The 20,153-nt window shown below is 41.2% G+C and overlaps 1 protein-coding gene across 10 annotated transcripts in view; it reads left to right on the top strand.

The window, feature by feature from the left end:
- The first annotated feature begins 1,921 nt into the window (after positions 1–1,921).
- Positions 1,922–20,153, top strand: part of LOC147034455 (ATP-sensitive inward rectifier potassium channel 12-like) — a 39,512-nt gene continuing 21,280 nt past the window's right edge. For 2 of the 10 annotated variants that reach the window (XR_015058800.1, XR_015058799.1), the window contains exons 1-3: positions 1,922–2,134; positions 3,551–3,642; positions 15,424–15,562. The gene's annotated coding sequence lies outside the window, so the exon portion shown is untranslated. Of the gene's footprint in view, positions 2,275–2,803; positions 2,910–3,550; positions 3,643–15,423; positions 15,563–20,153 lie in introns of all 10 variants that reach the window. The other 8 variants (XM_085883662.1, XM_085883635.1, XM_085883663.1 and 5 more) reach the window with 6 other exon arrangements.

Genomic DNA, 20,153 nt, shown 5'->3' on the forward strand with positions numbered 1-20,153 from the left:
AGGAAGGAGGAGGCCATTATTCCCATTAAAGCATGTACTAGTCTGTTTGGCATTCATAACCTGAACACTTGCCTCATGATGTATAGAGTACAGTATCCATCCATCCATTGGGACCATACTCTGTGCAGAGCATTGGTGCTGCCTGAACAGTCTCCTTGGCTATTGGGCACAATCCTAGATGGGTCACCACTCTGACAGAGGATACCAGCAAGCTGGCACTCATTTTGCCGACCTTAGAAGGATGACAGGCAGAGTCAACCCCACCTGCTATTAATTCAACAGTAAAGTGGGCAATGAACTCAGGATCCTAAGGTCACCACCCTAACCATTAAGCCAACAACAGGCATATTGTAAGGTATGTGATATCATGTTGTTGATTGCTCATACTAATGGCTTTGTTGTTCATTTAAACATGCACCGACATCTAATATTGTTGTGCGTGTAACATTTTTCTATCATTAGACAACAGAAGGAACTAGAACAGCACTTGGTAGAGCGCATATAATACCTCTGCTCGGCTGGACATTTTATGTTTTGTATCCCACTGATAGGTCAGATCTGGAAATGGAATAAATCTGTCCCTGTCACACGCCCAACCTGTCCACCAAGTTTTGTCAGAATCTGTTCTTAAGTTTATGAGATATCCTGCTCGTGGACAGACAAACAAACAGGGGTTTAAACATAACCTCCGTCCACCTTGGGTGGTCGAGGTAATAATGTGGACCTGTAGAATCTAATGATAACTTACACAAGAGTAGACCTTTGTGCCAGTAACTTCGATCCTTCCCCTGCAATTAGCTTAAACATGACAGAATGCAAGTGTAGAGGGCATACAATGTAGGTAATCTGAGTTACTGGTGAAGGATGAAATGGTCTTTTCCATTATAACAGCAACTTCTTTGTCCATAGCTCAATGGTGTGCTGCTCCACTCTGTTGAATGGTGCCCTTACTTTATACCTGTCTCTCCTGCGATGGAATCCAAGTACCTCAACATCATTGGCACAATCCCCAATAAACAGGTGCACAGGATCTGTCTGTCGGTCTGTCTGTCCGTCTGTCTGTCTGTCTCTCTCTTCCTCGCAGGCAGGTCGGTGACCTCTGTCTTCTTCTGCCTCTACTCAGGTCTTGCTCCTGCTCTTTCATCCCTCTTCAATCCATGTCGGTCATACTGTACGCGTTCTTCTCGCCAACCCTCCTTGAGAAAGTCACAAAATGTACTCACTTCTCACTCTACCCCTTAATTCCTGGTTTATCTTTCCTTGAACCGGTTGAATCGCATTGTTCTCTCCAGAGCTCCACGTTGGCAGTGCAACACCATCAGGTCATCCTCCATCCCTAACTACCTACCCACGACCTTTTCTGTCATATTTAACCTTCCTCTACCCACGTCTGCTTGCAGGTTGCCATAATGTTGATCCTTTCCCGTCCTCGATGTCCCATTTTTATTGTTCAGCTTCTCATTGCCTTGTCCCACCGTCCCAATGTGAGTGCGCGTTCCTTTGTGTACCCTCTTTTACGTCTCTCTTCCACGAACTTCGAGTCGATATACACATTTTATTTTGATTTGTTCCAATCAAAAAGGAGTACATTTTGTGTTCGCCTTTATCTGTCCAAGCTGTGTGTGCACACCCATAGTTTATTCGTTATTTGTGCAGTTACTCCAAAGTTTAAATGTGATTGTACATTTGTGCAGACACTCACACCTGCAAGATGAAAACGGCGACACAAGGAACGAATACCGATTCTCAAACAATATTACACAACCCCCAAAAGTGGTGGGTGTGCATTTACCGACAACGATGGAGAAGGCACGTTAAGACTTGCGACTTTGTACACGTGGGTGTGGACAGGCTTGCACGTGATCGTTTGGAATAGTTTGATCGATGGGTTTTTGAAGCTCCCCCCACCCAGTCCCGGTCCCGGTCCCGGCAACATCCCGATCCAACAAACCACTGCCATCCAGTCTCGTGTCTCCTCCAGCCCCGTCCCTCCTCCATAAACGCCCTTCGCGTCTCCCTCTCCTCCCCGATCCGCCTCTCGTGAAGGTTTCGATATAGCAGCGCGCGCGGGCGCGCGCGCAACCTCGTCCGCAGCCAAGTTCGCTCGCCCCTGGGCCCGCGCAGCACGAGTACGGTACTGACCAGCGTACGGTACTGCCCTTTGTGCGTCTCGTGCACCTGTCCGGCGCTTTATAATCACGCGCACCTGCACCGTGCACGTTTAGAACCCCCGTTCCTTTTCTGTTCCACGTCCTCTCGTGCACAGCTTGCCTGGTGCGTTCTCCTTTCCCGCCTCTTGTTTGCTCATTATCCTGTCGCGTGATCTGTCGTACGTTCTCGTCCTTTACAGTAAACCTCATCCTCGCCCCCCCCAAAATGGATTCGCTCCGGTTTATTTGCGTTTTGCCCCCCATGGGGGTTCGGTTCCAGCCGCGCACCCTTCGTGTCGTTTCCATGGAACAAATTTGCTTAATGACGAGGAAAGGGCAATGGGATAGGTTATCGAGCCAGACCCAAATTACCAGGTTCTTTTTCATTATCATCCTGTCCCTCTATCGGTCGAGTTAACCGAAGCTTTGCCTTTGTTTTCATTTGCATACAATTTGTAATGATTGTGCACACAAGTGTTCATGGCTCGCCTTTGTGCAATCAATTGTTTAATTGTTGTCCATTCATTGCCATTGTCCCCATTTAACACTGACTGTTTATGCGCATATACCTTTCAAACATTGACCCTGTGCGAAAATAGTGCAGCTTTCCAGTTTTTGAACACATCAACAATGGTCGTCATTTGTGTCGACAGAGTGAGTTAGTTTCATGATCTCAGATCGCTCGATTCCTGGAGCTTTCACTAACGAGAGCGATGGTTGACGTCACTCAACACCTGCTCAATGGGGGCCCAGTCCCTGGTGAGATGGTATTACAGCAACTAAATGCAATTATTTCTATTCTGTGGACAATGACACTTCATAAACATGCAAGACCATCTTATTTTCTCCTAGATTCACTCGTGGAGACTAAACACCACATTGTGCACCATCCGTAACCTAGATCGCATACGTACAAAGGACAAGGCCTTTAGGCGTACAATCGCTGCTCGGTCTTTTGCCTTATTTGAAGTTGCGTGCAACATTGCACAATCAAGGCAACTTCTTCTTGTAAAAGGAACAGTGCTGTGAACATTATATAACATGGTAATTTATTCGATATTCTTCATTAACAAATTAATTTATTGTTATTCACAAGTAGCAAAACTTTCTCCCATGCAAGTTATCCTAAACTTGGTGACCCCATACTAATGGGAGATGGCGTAACATGAAGATGAATATGGCGATGAGATGACCGTATGTTGTCATATACTGTTCTGAAGCTCCCAACCTATTGTTCACATCGCTTCCTTAACGAGATTGGTATTAATGCTGTAACATAAATGGAATCCGCGAGTATGTGTACTAACTTTTTATTCAACGAACATATCTAGTCGTTTTGTTTTACTCAATGTCCATGATGTGTGCACATTATAAATCTCTTTTCATATATCATCATCCAGATCGAATATTTTGTTGGTTTTAAGAACTTGCACAAACCTGAATCTCTCCTACATTCCAACGATGGAGTGGCAGAGTTTACCTGATAATGAAGGTAAGTTATCCACTCTCGCTCTGTCAAACCTCCAGCGAAATGGATAATTTAATAATTTATCCACACATAATTTATACCCCAACACGATAACACACGCATATTCACACCTCAATATTATAACACATGAACATTTATAACCCAATATTATAACACATGCACATTATACCCAAATATTATACCACATGAACATTTATACCCCAACATTATTATACATGAACATTTTTAACCCAATATTTTCACACATGCACATTTATACCCCAATATTATAACACATGCACATTTATACTCCAATATTATAACACATGAAAATTTATACCCCAATATTATAACACATGAACATTTATACCCCAATATTATAACACATGAACATTTATAACCCAATATTATAACACATGCACATTATACCAAAATATTATAACACATGAACATTTATACCCCAATATTATAATACATGAACATTTTTACCCCAATATTTTAACACATGCACATTTATACCCCAATATTATAACACATGAACATTTATACCCCAATATTATAACACATGAACATTTATAACCCAATATTATAACACATGCACATTATACCCAAATATTATAACACATGAACATTTATACTCCAATATTATAACACATGAACATTTATACCCCAATATTATAACACATGAACATTTATAACCCAATATTATAACACATGCACATTATACCCAAATATCATAATACATGAACATTTATACCCCAATATTATAACACATGAACATTTATACCCCAATATTATAACAGATGAACATTTATACCCCAATATTATAACACATGCACATTATACCCCAATATTATAACACATGCACATTATACCCCAATATTATAACACATGAGCATTTATACCCCAATATTATAACACATGAACATTTATACCCCAATATTATAACACATGAACATTTATACCCCAATATTATAACACATGAGCATTTATACCCCAATATTATAACACATGAACATTTATACCCCAATATTATAACACATGAACAGTTATACCCCAATATTATAACACATGAACATTTATACACCAATATTATAACACATGAGCATTTATACCCCAATATCATAACACATGCACATTTCAGTATACCCAAATATAATAATACATGAACATTTATACCCCAATATTATAACACATGCACATTTATACCCCAATATTATAACACATGAACATTTATACCCCAATATTTTAACACATGCACAATTATTCCCCAATATTATAACACATGAACATTTATACCCCAATATTATAACACATGAACATTTATACCCCAATATTATAACACATGAGCATTTATACCCCAATATTATAACACATGAACATTTATACCCCAATATTATAACACATGAACAGTTATACCCCAATATTATAACACATGAACATTTATACACCAATATTATAACACATGAGCATTTATACCCCAATATTATAACACATGCACATTACAGTATACCCAAATATAATAATATATGAACATTTATACCCCAATATTATAACACATGAACATTTTTACCCCACTATTATGACACATCCACATTTATATCCCAATATTATAATACATGAGCATTTATACCCCAATATTAGAACACATGAACATTTATACCCCAACATTATAACACATGAACATTTATACCCCAATATTATAACACATGAAAAGTTATACCCCAATATTATAACACATGAACATATATACCCCAATATTATAACACGTGAACATTTATACCCCAATATTATAACACATCAGCATTTATACCCCAATATTATAACACATGCACATTTGTACCCCAATATTATAATACATGAACATTTATACCCCAACATGACAACACATGTACAGTTATAGCCCAACATGATAACACATAAATTTATAGCCCAACACAACAACACATGTACATTTATACCCCAACGTGATAACGCATGTACATTTATACCCTAATATTATAACACATGCACATTTATACCACAACACGATAACACATGTACATTTACACCCCAATATTATAACACATGAACATTTATACCCCAACATGACAACACATGTACATTTATAGCCCAAAATGATAACACATAGAAATTTATACCGCAGCACAACAACGCATGTACTTTTATACCCCAACGTGATAACGCATGTACATTTATACCCAAACGTGATAACGCATGTACATTTATAACCCAACACTATCACACATGTACATTTATTCCCCAACACAATAACACATGAACATTGAACATTTATACCCCAATACTATAACAGATACACATTTATACCCCGACACCATAACACATGAACATTGAACATTTATACCCCAACACGATAACACATACATTTATACCCAAACACTATAACACATGAAGATTGAACATTTATACCTCACTACGAGAACACATGTACATTTATACCCCAACACCATAACACATGAACATTGAACATTTATACCTCAATACTAGAACACATGTACATTTATACCCCGACACCATAACACATGAACATTGAACATTTATACCTCAATACTAGAACACATGTACATTTATACCCCAATACTATAAAACATGTACATTTATACCCCGACACCATAACACATGAACATTGAACATTTATACCTCAATACTAGAACACATGTACATTTATACCCCAATACTATAAAACATGTACATTTATACCCCGACACCATAACACATGAACATTGAACATTTATACCCCGACACCATAACACATGAACATTGAACATTTATACCTCAATACTAGAACACATGTACATTTATACCTGACACCATAACACATGAACATTGAACATTTATACCTCAATACTAGAACACATGTACATTTATACCCCAATACTGGAACACATGTACATTTATACCCCAATACTATAAAACATGTACATTTATACCCTGACACCATAACACATGAACATTGAACATTTATACACCAACACCATAACACATGAACATTGAACATTTATACCTCAATACTAGAACACATGTACATTTATACCCCAATACTGGAACACATGTACATTTATACCCCAATACTATAAAACATGTACATTTATACCCCGACACCATAACACATGAACATTGAACATTTATACACCAACACCATAACACATGAACATTGAACATTTATACCTCAATACTAGAACACATGTACATTTATACCCCAATACTATAACGTGAACATTTATACCCCAATAATATTACACATGTACATTTACACCACAAGACTATAACACATGAACATTCAACATTTATACCCCAACACTATAACACATGAACATTGTACGTTTATACCCCAATATAATAACACATACATTTATACCCCAACACATGAACATGAACATTTATAGCTCAATACCATAACACATGTACATTTATACCCCAATACTATAAAACATGTACATTTATACCCCAATACTATAAAACATGTACATTTATTCCTCAATACTATAACACATGTACATTTATACCCCAATACTATAACATGTGAACATTTTTACCCCAATAATATTACACATGTACATTTACACCACAACACGATAACATATTAACATTCAACATTTATACCGCAACACTATAACACATGAACATTTATACCCCAATACTATAACACATGAACATTTATACCCCAATACTATATCCCATGTACATTTATACCCCAATACCATAACACATGAACATTGAACATTTATACCCCAATACTATAACACGTACATTTGTACCCCAACACGATAACACATGTACATTTATAACCCCAACACGGTAACATATGAACATTTCTACCCCAAAACCATAACACATGTACATTTATACCCAAACATGATAACACATGCACATTTATACCGCAACACCATAACACATGTGCATTTATACCCCAACATGATAATAAATGTACATTTATACCCCAATACTATTACATGTGAACATTTATACCCTAATAATATTACACATGTACATTTACACCACAACACTATAACATATTAACATTCAACATTTATACCACAACACTATAACACATGAACATTTATACCCCAATACTACAACACATGAACATTTATACCCCAATACTATATCCCATGTACATTTCTACCCCAACACCATAACACATGAACATTGAACATTTATACCCCAACACCATAACACATGAACATTGAACATTTATACCCCAATACTATAACACATACATTTGTACCCCAACATGATAACACATGTACATTTATAACCCCAACACGGTAACATATGAACATTTCTACCCCAAAACCATAATACATGTGCATTTATACCCCAACATGATAACAAATGTACATTTATACCCCAACACGATAACACATGAACAATTATACCCCAACAATATAACACATGCACATATACACCCCAACACCATAACACTTGAACATTTGTACCCCAACACGATAACACATGCACATCTATACCCCAACATGATAACACATGCACAAATATACCCAAAACTATAATACAAGCACAATTATACCCCAGTACTATACCCCAACACATGAACATATATTCCCCAACACTATAACAAATGCACATTTGTACCCTAATAATATAACATACAAATATCTTCACCAACAAAACCACAAGAAGATTGGACTCCAACACCTGAATATGCATTTCCTTGTTGTATCTCTTGTTAGTTGTCAAATTGTTTTGAAACTACAGGTGTGCCCCAAAAGTAGTGTACAGTCGTGACATGTCTGTTGGCTCATTGTGATCGAACAATTGAATTTCCATTTGTAAAGTACAATCTCCAGGCTCAGGGCATCAATTTGGAAAAAAATAAATCACATTGTTCAAAAGGCATTGGCATTTACAAAATATTCATAATTAAAATCACTACACTACTTTTGGGACACCCTGTATTTTCCGTTTAAAAAATAAACTGGCGTGGATCAGCTCGCTACACTCGCCTCTCCACACGTCATTGCAGAGAATGACTGCAACGACATAACATATTTGCTGTGTTGTCCTAATTTACACCAATCATAATACAAACCTTTATTTTCTACAAATTTATTTGTAATATTGGTGATATTATATTTATTTGATATAAGAAGGTCCAAGTGGTCTAAATGGGCAAGGGTCTAAGCTGTCAAATCTGTCTGAAGGGTGTTAGGGGTCTAAAGGGCCATCAGGGTCTTTTGAGCCTTTTAGGTGTTCAGAGACTTTTGGGTGTTCGGGACTTTTGAGTCTTCCGGGTCTTTTGGGTCCTCGGGGACTTTGGGGTCCTCATGGTCTTTTGGGTCTTCAGGGGCTTTTGGGTCTTCAGGGTCCTCGGTGATTTTTGGGACCTCAGTGACTTTTGGGTCCTCAGGATCTTTTGGGTCCTCAGGGTATTTTGGGTCTTTATGGGTCTTGGGGAATTAATGTTCAAACAGGACGTGATTAATAAGCATACAGTCTTCATGGCTTCACCGACTCACCATCTCACCGAGCTTTTCGATTTTTGCTCACCTGGACTTTAGTCAGGTGAGCTTATGTGATGGAGCAGTGTCCGTAGGTGAGTGAGTGACTAACCCACTCAGTCAGTCCGTCAGTCAGTCAGTCAGTCAGTCAGTCTGTAAACACTTTAGTCATTATCGCATGAACCAAACAAACGATTTTGATGAAGCTTCCTATCTGAGGCAGAATGAAGCCTATTGACCGCATCAAAATCTGCACTCATTAATGGTGTTGAGGGGAGATTGACACCTCCCCCCCCCACAAAAAATAGGTATTTGCTGTATTCTCTAAAACTACACACACAATTTCGATGAAACTTGACCACAACCTTGATCACCTGTGTTGGACCAAAGTTTATCGACCACATCAAAATCTGCACTCATTAAGGCGATCTACAGGGGTTTTTTTTGACCCCCCTCCAGAAATAGGTATTTACTCTCTTCTTTATTAACCCAAACTACACACACACACACACAAAATTTCGATAAAACTTGACTACAACCTTCATCACCTGTGATGTAACAAAGTTTATTGACCGCATCAAAATCTGCCTCATTAAGGGAGTCTATGGGGAGGTTCTGACCCCCCAAAATATGTCTTTGCTCTTCTCCGAACAACACACAGAATTTCTATGAAACTTGAGCACAACGTTCATTACCCTTGATGTACCAAAGTTTGCTCACGGTATTAAAAATTTCATGGTCTTAGGAGGTCTGCGGGGGGTTTGAGACACTTGCTCCTTATCCAGGTGAGCTTCAAGACGGACAATCAAATATATATATATATATATATATATATATATATATATATATATATATATATATATATATATATATATATATCCATCCATTGGGATCATACTCTGTGCAGAGCATTGGCACTGCCTGAGCAGTCTCGTTGGCTATTGGACACAATCCTGGATGGGTCACCACTCCGACACAGTATACCAGAATGCTGGCACTCATTTTGCCAACCTCAGAAGGATGACAGGCTGAATTAACCCCATCTGGTATTAATTCAACAGCTGAGTGGGATTTGAACTCAGGACCAGAGGATCTTAAGCCCACCACCCTAACCATTAAGCCAACACCAGGCATACATATACATACACATCTATATATTAATACTGAAGGAGCAATTTTGTTCTCCTCCTAGCGGTCGCGTCACTTTTTTCTCGGTACTGTGACCTGGACTGAAAGAAACTTTGTACCTGTAAGAGTGCATAGCACATAGTGGCAATAGTCAACCTTCAACTCTGAAGCAGAATAAACACTTTTTGTTGAGACGGGGGCGAGGAGTGAAGAGGCGGGGGCGGGGTACGAAGAGACGGGGCAGGGAGTGAAGAGGCGGGGGCAGGGGATGAAGAGACAGGGCAGGGAGTGAAGAGGCGGGGGGCAAGGTAATCAAATTTTTGGGTGGGGGTAAGCAAATTGAAAGCAGGACACGGGGGGATGGGGGTGGGGGATGAGTAGGTGGGGGCTGGGGTGAATTAGGCAGGGTTGAGTGTGAGGGGGTGGACAGGGTGGCGGGGGCCCGGGGGCAAGTGGGGCGGGGAATCAAGAGATGGGGAGGGCAGGGGTAAGCAAATTGAAGGCAGGGGGTGGGAGGCGGGGGGGGAATGGGGCAGGGGATGAGAAGGTGGGGGCAAGCACACCCTGTCCAGTCCATGTCCCTCGAGTGTGGGTGAGCTGGTGAGGGTTGTTGAATGAACGGAATCCGTCTGTGATGGGGTTTCGGCTAATATATATATATATATATATATATATATATATATATATATATATATATATATATATATATATATATATATATATATATATATATATATATATATATATATATATATATATATATATATATATATATATATATATTGTTATGGATCTGGAAACCATATGCATTCAACATACAGATGTCCCAAAAGTCAGTTATGTCGTTAAGTATGTGTGTAGTCAGATCCCCTTCCTTTTGTCTCGTGGGAGAATCAAAGGCGTGCGTTGCGATTTATTTTAGTTAGGTTGTTACATCTAACAAGCCATCTAACAACGATCCCATCCCCCATCACGATCCACCACCAACCGGCTGCCTTCTCACACCCTGACGTGCCGAGGCGGGATCTCGCAGTACCAGTTTCTCAGCTTCCACAAATGTTGTAACTCTTTCACGGCGACCTTTGCAACATTGATACTGTTGCTCGACAAGTATGAACCCACGTTGTAGAGTGGGTGAGGTTTCCAGGCAGGGGCTGAAACCCTGCCCAGAAAGGGCGAACCCATAGGAGCCTGTCCAATCAGGGCGGGGAGTGACGTCTGTTCAAGAGAGCCCCGCCCCATTGAGGAAAGTCCATAAATTCCCGAGCATTCTGAGGCAGGGGGTTGTTACGGAGGTTGTTCTGAGGTTTTTGACAGGGTTGTGGTGGTTGTGAGTCGAGTGAGGAAGAAGGGTCTTGGAGGAAGTTCTCCATGGGTTTCTGACAAGGTTTTGGAAAGGGCTCTGAGGGTTGTTGTTGAGCGTGCAGTTCTTTTGAAGCGGAGGGTTGAGCAGAAGGTCGAGAAGGCGGTGAACATGTCCTTGCTGGCCCTCTACAAGGAAAGGAAAGAGCGACCATGACCCCCCTCCGTGGACCCCGCTATTCACCACCCGAGCTCCGCCACGAACCACGAGTCCCACACATGTGACTGGAGAACAAACCAACGACCATTGTCAGATGCCGCACCACGGAGCACCCCCTTCTTCCGACGGTCGTTTATTTTAATTTGTATGTGTGTCTGCGTGTGGGCCCATCTTATAAGTAGAAACTGTTTAAGTGTTTGTTTTTGATCATTGTAAATATTACTTGCATATCCGCGTTTAGTCTTCCCTGTATCTTTTTATTGTAAATAAACAATTGTAGATATGTCCCCAGTTCGTTTCCGTCCCTTCTTGCATTGGTCCAGCATGGTTCGGATCTGAGTTTCGGTGAGGTTTTATCCCCGGTAATCGGACAATTGTCGCCGGGACGTCCTGGGCAGGCCTGCTCAACTGCATCTGAGCCGGAAAGGTGAGTGGCAGAGTGGTAGTCGGGAGGTGTAATTTTATCGCTACCGGTAGAGTGAATCCGGTTCGGCCAGGCGTTCCGAGGGTGTGGATCCCTGGTAGCCGACACCACGTGGTTACTTAGGTACATTGGATCGAGACAAAATAACCCTATGCCACGCGGTCAAGATATTGGCATTCCATGGTCGGTTAAATGACCCACCGGCTGACTTCGTTATCTGAGCGACGGCCTACAATTCTGGAGAGTCTGGTGGGAGATGACGAACCTCCCCCACTGAGTGGTCATTCTCGCCAATGGACCCCCGGCCCGCAACAATATATATGCACATATATATATATATATATATATATATATATATATATATATATACATAAATATATATCAAGAAAAAAAACATATATATATATACATATATATATATATATATATATATATATATATATATATATATTGTTGTGGGCCGGGGGTCCGGTGGCGAGAACGACCACTAGGTGGGGGAGGTTTGTGTCGTCTCCCAAAAAACTCCCCGGAATTGTAGGCCGTCGCTCGGATTACTCTGCGAGCCGGCGGGTCGTTTAACCGACCATGGTCGCCAATATTTCGACCGTGTAGTGTAGGGTCTATTTGACCAATTTACCTTATTAACTACGCGATTTCGACTACCGGGGAAACTCCGGTTCATGGTGGAACTTCGGTGGTGAATGGCCGGGGTCCATGGAGGGGGGTCAGGGTCGCTCTTCCCTTCCTCTTCGTGGGCCAGCAGAGACACGTTCGCCGCCTCGACGCCCACCAAAAACTCTTCAAAAGAACTTTTAAAAGACTCTGCAAGACCTCAAAAAGACCACCTGCCTCAGAGAGTGCTCAGGAATTTATGGATCTCCCTCAGCAGGGAGAGACCTTGGTGAACACACCTCACTGTCTGCCTCTGATTGGACAGGTTCTACGGCCCACCTTTCCTGGGCGGGGCCTTGGCCCCTGCTGAGAAACCCCAGCCACTCCTCCACACGGGTCTGCACTCGACGAATAACAGTATCAACGCTGCAACGGCCCCTGCCGGGAAACCCCAGCCAGTTTTCCATGCGGGTTCATACTTGACGAGTAACAGTATCAATGTTGCACAGGCCGTCGTGCAAGAGTTACAACGTTTGTGGAAAGAACGTTGGTGGACGAGGCAAGGAACGGCTGCAAGACCCTGCCTTGGCAAGTCAGAGTGCTTTTAGACAGCGGGTGGGTAGTGGATCGTGATGGGGAATGGAATGGTTGTTGGTTGTTCGTTGGAGGGTTCGTTGGATGTATAGATGCAATAACCTAACTAAAAAGAAATCGCAACGCACGCCTTTGATTCTCCCACTAGACAAAAGGAAAGGAATCTGCTACACACATACTTAACGACATAACTGACTTTTGGGATCTGTATGTTGAATGCGTATTGTTTCCAGATCCGTAGCAATATATATATATATATATATATATATATATATATATATATATATATATATATATATATATATATATATATATATAGCTACAATGTGTATCTATATATATATATATATACATATATATATATATATATATATATATATATAGCTACAATCTACATATATATATATATATAGCTACAATCTACATATATATATATATATATATATATATATATATATATATATATATATATATATATATATATATATATATATATAGCTACAATCTACATATATATATATATATATATATATATATATATATATATATATATTGTTGCGAATTCACGCCCGCCGGCGTGCGATCGGCCACGTAACTCGAATCGCGACACGTCGCCCACTGGACGGACAATTCAGTCGTGACCCTCCGGGAACGACCGCCCGGAGCCACTCACGGGTGGGGGTTTAACCTCACCACGATCGTGCCAATTGCCCACCCGCGCAGGATAGGGTTGCTCGCCAAATTCGACCTACCTAAGTACCTGCGCAAGTGGTCGACCGGCGATCGTACCTCGCTGCAGGTCGACTTCGGACACGAACCGCTTAAGCGGTTCGTTCAGTGCTGCAGAGATAACCGAGCACTATCTCAGCGCAGATGGGGGGGGGAATTGCTGATGCTCAGGGAGAGGGGAATGGCTGGCTGGTTTGGACCCAGCGACGAGACGAGCGACCCCCACACCGCAACCTCGTTGAGGACCTCCGTCTCCACTTGACCCACGCGAACTCAACTCAACTCCGCACTGAACTGAACTCAACCGAACTCAAAACCCAACTCAACACCTGAGTCGCCTTGAGCTCGCGTCTTTATAGGCCTCAGGAGGAGCCTATATGCAAATATTCAGATCAAAACGCGATTGAAGGCGGGGCCACACCACCCTCTGTTCAGCCATTGGTGCGGCAAAAAGGGGCGTGAGCCTTTTCTGATCTGAATTCCTCTCTCGGAAAGGCCGCCATTCGCGCTCGCGGCTCGATGCGTTTGGCACCAATCGCCGAACGGGCCCGAGACAGCCCGACGTTCAGTGTTCACAGGTGGTACGGTTGCTGGTTGTGAAGGAGAAAGGCGAAGGTGGTGGAGTTTTTCGGGGGCGTTGTTGAGCATCGTTAGAGAATGGCAGGTGAGGCGATGCTTGCGGGGTTGGGTTGTGGAGGTGAAGGTAGTGGCGGTTTGGTGGAGTTGTTCGGGGGCGTTGTTGATGGTGGCGATTTGGTTGTTGGGGTGGTGTTTGAGTTGTTGGCTGCTTAATGGTCGAAAATAACAATAGAGAAAGAAAAATGGCTAACTCAAAGCATCGCAGCCCGGATGAATCACACATATTCCCTCTATACAACGGGTTTGGGCTAACTACACATGAACCTACCGATATATCTCACCTGACAACTCTTTATGGTGTAATGCGAATTTCCACAACCGTAACAATATACATATATATATATATATATATATATATATATATATATATATATATATATATATATATATACATACAGTACATATATATATATATATATATATATATATATATATATATATATATATATATATATATATATATATATATATATATATATATATATATATATAGTTTAATTATAGTTCAGTAAACCCCCATTTATTTTACTGTTCTCACATGTTTTCACAGGTGTTCTCTAATATTGGTATTACTATTTTTTCCGAAATACTGACCTGCTCCCTCTCATTCATCTACAATGTCATGTTTTCCATTCATATTCTTTGATTGTTTTACTTTGAAATGTTCTCACTCACAGGTCCTAAATCGGGATGTCGGAGCTACAATCTTCAAACATTCCTTTTATGATCATCCTGCTGAGGCTCAACCCTCCGATGCATATAGAATATGCCATTCTTCATATGTATGCTTCAATTTCCACCAGTCCATCCGACATGGTGAGCATCCCATTACTTAAAAAAAAAAAAACTTTAAACTCCACATCACATGTCTGTTTATTTTTCAACGTAAGAATGTTTGTTTCCTCCTCTGTCTCTTTCTTCTGTTTCTTCCCAATGTGGTGTACTGTTGATTGTGGTTTATCTACGGTACGAGGATCATCCCAAAAGTAATCCTGTTTTCAAATTTTTGTGTACATTTTTTAGGTGATCATAAAATTGATTGTGCACCATCTCATTATTTATAGTTAAGATATAACCAAATTGAAGACATCCAAACGCTTGCTAAATTGATAATAAGGAATAACAAGGATCATTTGTGCAGGAAGAAGCAATTCGGCCAATCATGACTGCATTGCACCAACACCAGATACTATCACACATCCATGTGCAAACTACCTCCAAGTTTTGCCAAAATCCCTGTAAAACCCCTCTATCTCCATTACTTTGAGGTACCTATCTATAGTCATTCCAATTTCAACCTTTCTGCTCTTTCTGCTGCCAAAGCCTTTCTCGGAAGACAATTCCATGTATTAACTATTCTCTGAGTGAAAGACCCCTGCCTTATCTTTATTTTCAGGTTATGGCCTCTGGTCCTATCATTGGCCTCTGTACTTATTTTGCCTATATCCTATAATCCCATATCATCTCAAATATCTCTATCAGATACCTTCATAATCACTTTCTCTCGAAGGTGTAAAGTCCTGTCTCCTTCAGCCACTCCTCATAGCTTCATCTAGTTAGCCCCAGAAACAATCTAGAAGATCCATGCTGAACCCTCTCAATGGCAGCTACTGTAGGTCCTTCCTCAGATGTGTTTACCAAAACTGTACACAATATTCTCAATGAGGCCTCACCAAATTCCTACACAGTGTTAATACTATCTTTTTTGATTTACAATTGACCCCCCCCCTACAAATACAACCTAAAACCCTATCAGCTTTACCGAGAGCTGTCTGTCACTGTGCTATCTGCTTACTCCCCCTCTCCACACCTCCAGTATCTATTACCACCCCAGATCCTTCTCCCGAGTCACACGCTCCAAGACTGCCTCTTGCATCACGTAATCCATATTTTCATTATTCTTACCCATCGCCAGGACCTTACAGTTATTTATTACCCCCATGCACATGAAGCGAAAAGTGGAGTTAAGCAATTTATTCACTTCCGTCTGTCCAACTATCTGCCCACAAACGTCAGGATCGAGGAACAACTTGATTTCAATTGAATGTTTTATTTTGAACATGAATAGGAAAAATGAACCTGTAGTTCAACACGACTTTGGCTCTAAATTAGTCCCGATCGCACAGTCACAAAGAGGAGTAAGACATTTTTTTTTTTACTCTGCCTGTCTGGCAGTCAAACAAAATGGAAAATCATTCCAAACAGGAAACTTACTGTTTTTATGGACGTCATAAAGGACACAAACAACAGGCACGAAGAACTAATATAACATGTTAAACAAGATGGTGTAACAGCCACTGCATCAACCCGGCAGTAAACTTCTGGAATATCTTTTTATATGGCCTTTACAATGTTTATTTTATTTCAATTTAATTATGTACTCGAACAATGTAGAACACAAATCACCTTTTTATCGTTTCCAAAAATGTCCAGTTCTGCAGTACTTGGACATGTTATATAAGGAAGGTGGTGTATAAGACTGTTTGCAGTTACAACTAGAATGACCCTCAGTAGACCGCATACCCTCGCCAGGCTGGACAGTTTACGTTTTGTATCCTACGGATAGGTCGGATCTGGATCTGGTCCTGAACTAAACTCTAATTGGCTTGTTCTTGTTTCCGACCCAACTCATCCACCAAGTTTTGTCATAACTCGTCCACAACTTTTTTTGAAATATCGTACTATACTGAATATCATTTTTGGCCCCATCTCTCAATAGTGAAGAATCACGTAAAAGTTTTTTTTTAATTCTCGTATCTGGAAGTATCATCTCCCAGAAGACGTTATCAAATGAGTTTTGAAAGTCTAGATACACCGCACTTCCCTCATCTACCCAATCAGAAAGTACTTCATAAAACTCCAATAAATTTGTTAAACATGATCTCCCTTTCATAAATCTACGCTGACTATACATTTAATTTGTTTGTATTTATTCAAATGGTTCCTATCCAACGATTCCAACACCTTCTCTATAACTGAAGTCAAGCTAACAGGTCTACAGTTCCCCAATTCATGGTGATGAAGAAGTAAAATGCACAGGAAATCCAACAATACATTTTTGGAAATTCTGCCGAACACATATCCATGCTTGAAAACCGTTTGGTGATGGGTGTTATCCGATCTGGGGAGAATATTAATGTGCACCGGAGCCAGATCCACTGAACTAAGGGCACTTCAGAAGGAATGCTTCTGTGCTGGGATCAAAAAGGTTTGACCACTCAGGTGCAACGAGAGGATTGACATTACGTAGAATAATATGGTATGAGTAAAGTATGTCAGCGGTATACTGCGTCTTTAGGTGGTCCAACAGAACTTTAGGGATGACCCTCGTGCATCAGTTCTTACCCACCCCCAAATTTCTTAATTGAACATCTTTGGCACAATATCTGGGATCGAAATGGAGCACAGGTGAAGCTACAAATGTATGCTTTCTTCATTAGAGTTTCCTTGTATTAAGCTTCCATGTGATCGACCACTGAATATAATTCAATGAAAAGTGCTTCAAAGCAATGTCATAAGACTACGCGCACATTAATTATTATTATTTTATTTTTTTTGTATACCTTGTCGAGGCTCGTATGAGAGATAACACACAACACACAGCAAAGGGGGGGGGGGGGCATGAGACAACAGGGGCAGGAGTAGGAAGGACAAAACAGTGGGGAACAGAGGCATTAGGAGATCTGTGGAAGGGAGAGGGATGTGGCTGGGAACACGGGATATACAAGATGGACATTACCGGGACTTTCAGGAGGGAAAGCAGGGAATTTGAAGGAGGTGGGCTTGGGGTGGATGAACGGGGGTAGAAAAGATTGAGGATTTGGATGGGGGACGATAAGAGGTGGTGGTGAACAACTGTTTTGAAAGCCTGGAGGGAAGAATGGGATTGAACAGAGTGAGGAAGTTTATTCAAAAGGCAGAGAAAGAGAGGAATGAAAGAGTAAAGGTGAGCAGTGATTCGTGATTTTTGGTAGTTTTACCAGAAGGGGGTTGTTGGTGGACCTTGAGCACCTTGCGGAAATATGGTCGAGACAAATTGCAGACAGAGCGGGGGGGGGGGGGGTGAGATCATAGAGGAGACGGTAGAAGACAGAAAGACCACCGACCTGCCTGTGGAGAAAGGGTGAGAGACCTAAACACTCACCCTCATAGCTGGAGACACCAATGATCCAAAATGCCTTGGTTTCCACAGTGTGAAGCCGAGAAAGGTGAGAGGCAGGAGCACCAGCCCAAAGGGGAGAGCAGTACTGCATCAGGCTGCAGACGCAAGCTTTGTATGTGGTCAGGAGCTCAGGTGGGCCAAGGAAGGACTTTGCACGACAGAGAATTCCCAGTCGGCGACTGGCTTTGGAGGCAAGTTTGGAAATGTGACTTTCCCAGGAAAGGTCATGGCAGATAGTGAGACCCAGAAGCTTTAATGAAAGGACTTCTTCCAGAGGATTGTTGAGAATGCAGATGGTGGGTTTTCCTAATGGTCGTTTCAGAGATATATCGTGAGAGTGTGAGATTTGTCCGGATTGAAAAACATGTTCCACGTGTTGCACCAGTTTGTGATTTTACGCAGATCTGCAGATAGCGAAGAAGCTGCTGCTTGCCAGTCTGAGGGATGACAGATGGTCTGGCAGAGGTTGGACTCATGAGCAAAGGGAAAAGGAGGATTTTCCATAGAGTTGGACTGATCATTAGTGAAAACCAGAAAAAGAACAGGGCCCAGATTGCTGCCTTGAGGAACTCCAGCATGGACAGGAAGAGCTGATGAAAGAACTCCACTTAGGGCCACACGTTGGCTGTGACAGGAGAGGAAGTCTGTGAGCCATGATTGGAGATGGCCTTTGATACCATGGGAAGAGAGTTTGGTGAGTAGGGCAGGGTGCCAGACCGTTTCAAAAGCACATGATGTGTCAAGGGATATGGCTCTGATTTCATGTTTGGCAATGAGAACCTCCATCCATTGTTTGGAGAGCAGAAGCAACATATCCAGGGTAAAGTGACCTGGTCTGAAACTAAATTGATGATCGGAAATCAAGCCATTGGAGAAGAGGAAGGATTTAATGTCTGAAGCGATGATGGATTCCTCAACCTTTCTGATGATTGGGAGAAGGTTGATTGGTCTGTAGTTGCAGGGATCTGTTTTTGCTCCTTTTTTATGCAGGGTGGTGATGTTTGCAGATTTCCAAGCAGATGGCAGATGACCTTCAATAAATGAGAGGGTGAATAGAACAGAGAGAGGGTGAGCAAGAGCAGAGGAGCAGGTTTTTAGGACACGTGGGCTGATGCCGTCTAGACCGGTTGCAGAATCTGAGTTGAGGTTTGACAGCAAGCTCTCCATTTTGTCAGAAGAAAAGGACACAGAGTCCAGGGACAGTTGGGTGCAACTGGGTAAGGTGGGTACAGAAAGCAATGGGTT

This window comes from Eptatretus burgeri, chromosome 1, assembly GCF_056783735.1.
Source record: "Eptatretus burgeri isolate ZD-2024b chromosome 1, Ebu_testis_v1, whole genome shotgun sequence".
Lineage (NCBI taxonomy): Eukaryota > Metazoa > Chordata > Myxini > Myxiniformes > Myxinidae > Eptatretus > Eptatretus burgeri.